A 7,499-nucleotide genomic window follows, 5' to 3' on the forward strand; every position below is an offset into this window, starting at 1 on the left:
GCTGATCATAGGAAATAATAGGAAATAAACTGGCATACATAGCCACAAAATAGACCGGTTACAAGGTTTCACCTGGAATATCTTACTGGAATAGTTAACATTTCTCTTATTGAATATGGGGCGAGGTGACTGCCCTCTTATTTGAACCAAAAAACATAACTTGACCGTCCGTTCATTCGAACAAAATCATGTCGTTGTTTTCTTCATATAGAGGATAACCACGGGGAGCAAGCAGGACAGAGAGAGGAGGAGCATAAAGCTTTGGCCATCTTTAAGAAATGTCAGGTGGTGTTATGTATTTGTATTATTTGTATTAGACCCTTCACTCGAGGCTGTAACCCATCCAATCTCTGCTACCCACCATTCTCCACCGGTAAGGGACTTGAAGTACTAGGGGGGCTATGGAACTGCCAGTCTGCAGTCAAGAAGGCGGACACCATTTCAGCCTATGCCTCCCTGCAGTCTCTCCACTTCCTGGCCCTCACAGAGACCTGGATCACCCCGGAAAACACTGCCACTCCAGCTGCCCTTTCAACTGCCTACTCGTTTTCACACTCCCCAAGACGAACAGGGCGAGGAGGAGGAACTGGGCTCCTCATCTCACCCAGATGGTCCTACCAGGTCCTTCCTCTAGACCACCTACCCCGATCTACACCTGAATTCCACGCCGTCTCTGTCACCCTTCCTTTCAAACTCAACATCATAGTGATCTATCGCCCACCCGGTCCTCTCGGTGACTTTTTGGATGAGATGGATGCCCTCCTGAGCTGCTCCCCTGATGATGGCACGCCGCTCATCGTCCTCGGTGACTTCAACATCCACTCGGGAAAGCTGCACTCATCTGAATTCATCGACTTCTTTTCCGCATTTGACCTTACGCTCTCCACCAACTCACCGCGCCGGGAACCAACATGACCTTGTCTTCACAAGATCCTGTGGCATCTCGGCACTCTCTGTTACCCCGCTCACTGTGTCCGACCACCACTTTGTGACTTTCTCCCTCCCCATGGAGCCCACCACATCCCTCCCCTCTACGCCTCGAATGGTCACCAGCCGCCGCAACCTGAAATCCCTCACTCCCTCCGCTCTCTCCTCAACTGTTATCTCCTCGCTACCATCCTCAGAACAGTTCTCCCTAATACCTACTGACGAAGCCTCCTCCATCCTGATGTCCTCACTCTCCTCTTCTTTGGACACTCTCTGTCCCCCTATCTCACGACCTGCGCGATCATCTCCCCCCCCTCCCTGGCTGTCTGAACCTCTGCGAACCAACAGATCATTGTTGCGAGCGTCAGAGAGAAAATGGAAGAAATCGGGCCAGCACGAGGACCTTGCTCACTACCACCGCCTCCTCTCTGACTTCACCTCAACTGTTTCGGCAGCTAAATCTGCCTTCTACCTGGCAAAGATCAACTCTTCTGCCTCCAACCCCAGGAAACTCTTCTCCGTGTTCTCCTCCCTCCTCACCCCTCCTACCCCTCCGCCCCCTTCCTTCCTTACTGCCGATGACTTTGCTACTTACTTTACCAAGAAAGTAAATGACATCAGCTCCTCATTTACGCCTATTCCCTCCCAGAAGACATCTCCCCCAACCCTCAACTCGGATGGTCTTACCAGCTTTACCCCCCTCACCTCTGAAGATGTTCACGCACTTGTTACATCTAACCGTGCCACCACCTGCTCCCTCGACCCGATCCCCTCCTCTCTTCTCCAAGACATCTCACACGACATCTTGCCATTCCTCACCACCCTGATCAACTCCTCCCTCACCTCAGGTGTCATTCCAGCGGATTTTAAGATAGCTACCGTGAAACCTCTCCTTAAAAAACCCACCCTAGACGCTACTGACATCCAAAGCTACAGACCTGTATCTCTTCTTTCATTCCTCTCTAAAACCTTGGAACGTGCCGCCTACAACCAACTGTCATCCTATCTCTCGCTGAACAACCTCCTAGACCCTAATCAATCAGGATTCAGGACTGCTCACTCCACTGAGACGGCCCTCCTCACAGTGACCGAGTCCCTGCGAGACGCCAGAGCCTCGTCCCACTCCTCCGTTCTCGTTCTCCTCAACCTATCTGCTGCGTTCGACACAGTCAATCACCAAATCCTCCTCTCCACTCTGGCTGAACTTGGCATAACTGACTCTGCTCTCGCCTGGTTTACATCATACCTGACAAATCGCACCTTTCAGGTCACATGGAATGGCTCTATGTCCAAACCCTGTTCTCTGGACACGGGTGTCCCTCAAGGCTCAGTATTAGGACCGCTTCTGTTCTCACTATACACCAGATCACTAGGTTCTGTTATCACATCGCATGGATTCTCCTACCATTGCTACGCAGATGACACCCAGCTGTTCCTCTCTTTTCCCCCGTCCTCTGACACCCACATTGCAACTCGCATCTCGGACTGTCTGGCTGACATCTCTGTCTGGACAACTGCACATCACCTCAAGCTTAACCTGAATAAAACCGAACTCCTCTTCATCCCAGGGAAAGACTGCCCTCGCATGGACCTGTCGGTCACTGTCGAGGGCATCACAGTATTGCCGTCGTCAACTGCGAGGAACCTGGGTGTAATCCTCGATGACCAACTATCCTGCACCCCCAACATCACTGCTGTGGCCCGATCCTGCAGATTTGCCCTCTACAACATCCGCAGGATTCGGACCCTCCTCACAAAGGACGCAACGCAACTCTTGGTCCAAGCACTGGTCATCTCCCGCCTTGACTACTGCAACTCTCTCCTGGCCGGACTCCCGGCCTCTGCGATTAAACCATTGCAGCGTATCCAGAACGCTGCAGCACGTCTTATCTTCAATCTACCCAAATTCTCCCATGTGACCCCCCTCCTCCGTGACCTCCACTGGCTCCCCGTTGCAGCACGCATCCAATTTAAGACGATGACACTGGCCTTCAGGGCCATCAATGGAACGGCACCCATCTACCTTCAAACACTGGTCAAACCTCATGCCCCGAAGCGAGCACTTCGCTCCTCTACTTCAGCTGGCCGGCTGGTACCACCATCGCTGAAATCAAACAAATCTCGCTCAGCAAAGTCCAGACTCTTCTCTGTTCTGGCGCCTCAGTGGTGGAACGAACTCCCGACTAAGAAACTTCCGAAAAAGGCTCAAGACTCACCTGTTCAGACTTCACCTCGACTAGCATGACCTCCCCCCCGCCCCCCCCCCCCCCCCCCCGCCCCAAAAAAAAAAAAACCTTACCTATAGCACTCTGATCGTAGCACTGTTGCTCTTGAACTACTAGTTTACTCAGATGAGGACCTAACACTTGTTCTACTTTTAGCTCTTACTTTATCGGCAATGATTCGTTGTGGTTTCCTTGTTTCCTTCTTTTGACAAATGTACTTATTGTAAGTCGCTTTGGACAAAAGCGTCTGCTAAATGACCTAAATGTAAATGTAGATGTAAATATGTATTATTTTCAGATTTTGTAAACGGTACATTTGTTTAATCCATTTGTTCTTGTACTTGAATTAAAATGAACTACACTTGAGAAGATTCATGTTCATTTACAATGTTTTGTAAGGTTTTGTTTCAACATTTAATAGATGTATTCCCAATAGATTTATAGGTGTCATGAGTATGAAGTTGCACTTGCACCCTGTGGGAAAATGTGTCCTCTGCATTGACCCTAACTATGTAGGAGCAGTGGTAGCCATGCCAGCCTGGGGGCCAAGCATCTGACCCATACTATATCCATAGCATGTTGTTTTAGAGTAATAGAATATAATCATTATCTTTGTGCTTAAACAATAATCAATATGCGGCGTCATCAACACGAATGATCTGTCCCTAAAAGTTAAAATCCACCATGATTTATTTTTACAACTCGAGTACTGGATACGAAGAACATTATAATTAAGTAAATAAAGGGATAGAAATGTAAAAAGGGTTGTGTATCCTGTCATGACTTTTTTAACTATCTACAGTAGTAGGCTCTAGCTCTATTGATTTCAATATGAATACCTAAAGTTACAGTATTTCTATTATAAAATGTATTGCACCATGAGCCATAACTGCGACATTATATTGTACTTTTGTTAGCCTTAAGCCTAGCTCAGTCATTATGCCATAGCATCACCTCCTGCTGTGTAATGAGCTGCATTGAACACAAGAAGTTCTATTGAGAACACCAAATCCATATTTCCTTTTATTTTGGCAAAAAGTAATGCAAAAGTAATGTAAAAGTAGTGTAATGCCTTACAATTCAAAGACAGTAATATTGTCCCCACAGGGCCCCTGGCCACTAATGTTACGAGAATTTTGTAAAACCTCATGTCTTAAAGCTTTCTTAGTTCAGGTTACAGCTTTATGTGTTGAACTGTTTATTACTTTAGTCTCCCCATTGCTGACCTAAATGTTATCAGAGGCCTGGTAGTCATGATGTCTTGTTCTGCATGAAGATTAACTGTCGATGACGTATCATCTCCTGTGCCTTTAAAAGACTCAAGTCACAACAGTGATTTGAGCACTTCCTCTGTAGCATCCTCACACGTTGTTGCATTGTAACTGCTCCTCTTGTACAAGATTAAAGTCAGACGTCGACTTTACTTATGTCTCCGATCTCCTCCTTGGGTGAATTTATTCGTTTATGGAAAAATTCTTTTAACATTTGGCGCCCAACGTGGGGCCCAATATCTGTTTCTTTTCTCCAACTACCGGACCTGAACACCTTGCAAGGCGGGCCCGGCTGGAGAGGAGAGCAGTGACGGGGTCCGAACGAAGGAGGAATCTGAGGCATCTAAAACAAATCGGGCAAACACAAAATTCCTGAATGAGAGGATTTTCACCATTTGGTAAAACAACTGAGATCTGGGATCTCGAAGACTGCGTCTGGTGCCAGTAATAGACAGCCAGGTTTAAAGTCCGGGGGCTACGGTCCAAAATAGCGTGGGGTTTAAAATCCGGGGGGCTTAGGCTTAGGTCCGAAAAGCGTTGAGGGGGTGGGAGACCCAAAAAGCGCTGCGAAGCTGTCTAGGATTGCACGGTTTAAAGTCCGGGGGCCACAAGCCCGAGAAGCAACAAGGCAATCCAGGATTCTCAACTTGCCGAGAAAGGGTTTTACCAGATCGGGTGAAAAGGTTTTTCTACTCATTTAGCAAGACACAGAGAACTGTGTTGACAACAGTCGACCAGTTACAAAAAAAAAAAAAGGGGGAGAGGAGGGATTCTCCTATCGGGTAGTTTTGATTTAGGAGGGAGTCTTGCTAAGTCAGTAAAAAAACAGAACTGAGAACAGTATAAGGTACGTCTTTGGAACGATGAGACCTACTTTGATCCCTACCTCAAAGTACTGGGTCTTGAGGCCAGTAACACGTCTTTGGAACGACGTAAACTACTTTGATCCACCAGGCCGCCTGAGTTAACAAAAAGGGAAAAAGCGCTATCATTCAGGTAAGACAAACATTAGTTTTTTGCTGAGCACGTTCGTATATTTGTTTGTGAGTTTCTGCCGTGTATGTTTTTCTTCTTATTATTATTATATTTGTTTGTGACAACCTATTTAAAATAAAGTAGGATAGGGTGAACTAGATATACAGTGTAAATAAAATAAAAATGGGTAACAGCCATTCGTGTTGCGGCCGGAACACGGAAGGTGATATACAGGAGTTTCAAAGTATATGCAGGAAAAAGATAAAGACAGCGTCAAATATCTTAAGCTGTGGAAAACCAAATATGGGTTTCGGGGAAGACTAAATGTGGAGGAAACTAAGAGATTGGGAGCAGGAAGATAAGGAAATTAGACTAGAGCAGGAGTGAAAAGAAAAAGAAGTACACAAACAGACAAGTTCTAATCTTTATCCTGTTCTTTATTCTCGCCGAGAACAACGGAGAGATGATGACGAAGTCACTCTGGGTCCGACGCCTGTCCCTCCCCCTACCCGGATCAGCCTCATCTGCGGCCACCTCCACTCCACCCCAGGCCGGCACATGTTGCGGCCTCCTCCGAACCGCCAGAAGCCTCCGCTCCGCAAATACCAGGGCACCCATGGGACGCAGAACAAGGGGGTAAAACCCGTAGCGGTAAGACATTCAATCCTCTTATTTCATCACATACACAGAAACAAGGGAAAGGAGGAGATAAGTGACTACTTTGTTTTGATGATGATGGTGAAGATTGAAGGAGTGATTGCAATGTGTTTTACCGAGAGGGTGCACCGAGAAAGCGGCAGGAACGATGTTTGCTAAAACTGGACATTGGGTGAGAGGCTGCAGGTCCGGAGGAGGACGAGGAGGAGGGGCAAGAGGCAGAGGACTCAGACGGCATCGAGACTCATCTCCCCGGAACCGAGAATCATCACCTGCGTGGCTATCTCAACGGACAGGTCATGCTGAGACACACACACACCCACACACACACACACATACACACACAGCACACAGGCGATGTCATCAAATTTAGCCAAATTTAACCCACCAAAATTCTATTGTATGTTGATGATATTCTGATGGCTTCAAAAACTCAAGCTGACTGTAAAATAGACACTTTAGCACTGCTGAACTTTTTAGCTGAACAAGGTCACAAAGTAAATGATGTCATTCTTAGGCATGACAGGCTTTTGCAGGCAATGGATTGCTAATTACGCTGAATTAGCACAACCACTACAGGGTCTAATCTATGATCAGCCTATGGCAGCCGGGGATAAGATTATTTGGACACAGGAGGCAGAACAATCCTTTAAACAACTAAAACAGGTTTTAGTGAGCACATCAGTATCAGCACTCCCAGACTACAAAAAACCTTTCATCCAAACGTGACGCGAGACAAGGATTCCTGACTAGCGTTCTAACAGCCTTTTGGACAAAAACTACGACCAGTAGCTTATTACTCTTCTAAACTTGATCCCATAGCAAGAGCTATGCCTCCATGATTACAGGCAGTGCAGGCAGCAGTTATTGCTGTACAAAGTTCAGCTTCACTCGTGTTGTTTCATCCATTGACATTGAAGGTTTCACATGCGGTTTCTGTACTTCTGATGCAAAACAAAATAGCTTTCATGTCGCCAGCACGGCATCTCAATTGTATGACAATTCTAATGGTGCAGCCACATTTGACAATCTCATAATCACTAATTCAGCATTCACATAATGGTGCCAAACTGTCCAAATGTAGAATAAAAAGAGAATTATAATGAGGTCGAATTTTCCCAGTTACAGATGTTCCAGCTGCTCATTGCCAAATAGAAACAAAAACCACATTTGATGGACACAAAATTAATATTATTAATGATTTTTCCAATTAACTTTTCTGCAAAGAAAACGGAGCTCTCGCTGCTGCAGGACAACAAGCGACTCGTCCTGCAGCTCCAGCAGAGTGAGGAAAAGGTCAAGGTAAGTCTGACTTACAACATGTCTGTTTTTCTAGCTATTATTTGGCCTGTTTGCATCATGTAATAACAAATGTGGTGTTTCTTACATTAAAATCCGAAGCTGTCAACAAATATTGATTCTTATTTTCAAAGATGCCTTCGTT

This window comes from Eutrigla gurnardus (genome assembly GCF_963514095.1).
Source record: "Eutrigla gurnardus genome assembly, chromosome: 16".
Lineage (NCBI taxonomy): Eukaryota > Metazoa > Chordata > Actinopteri > Perciformes > Triglidae > Eutrigla > Eutrigla gurnardus.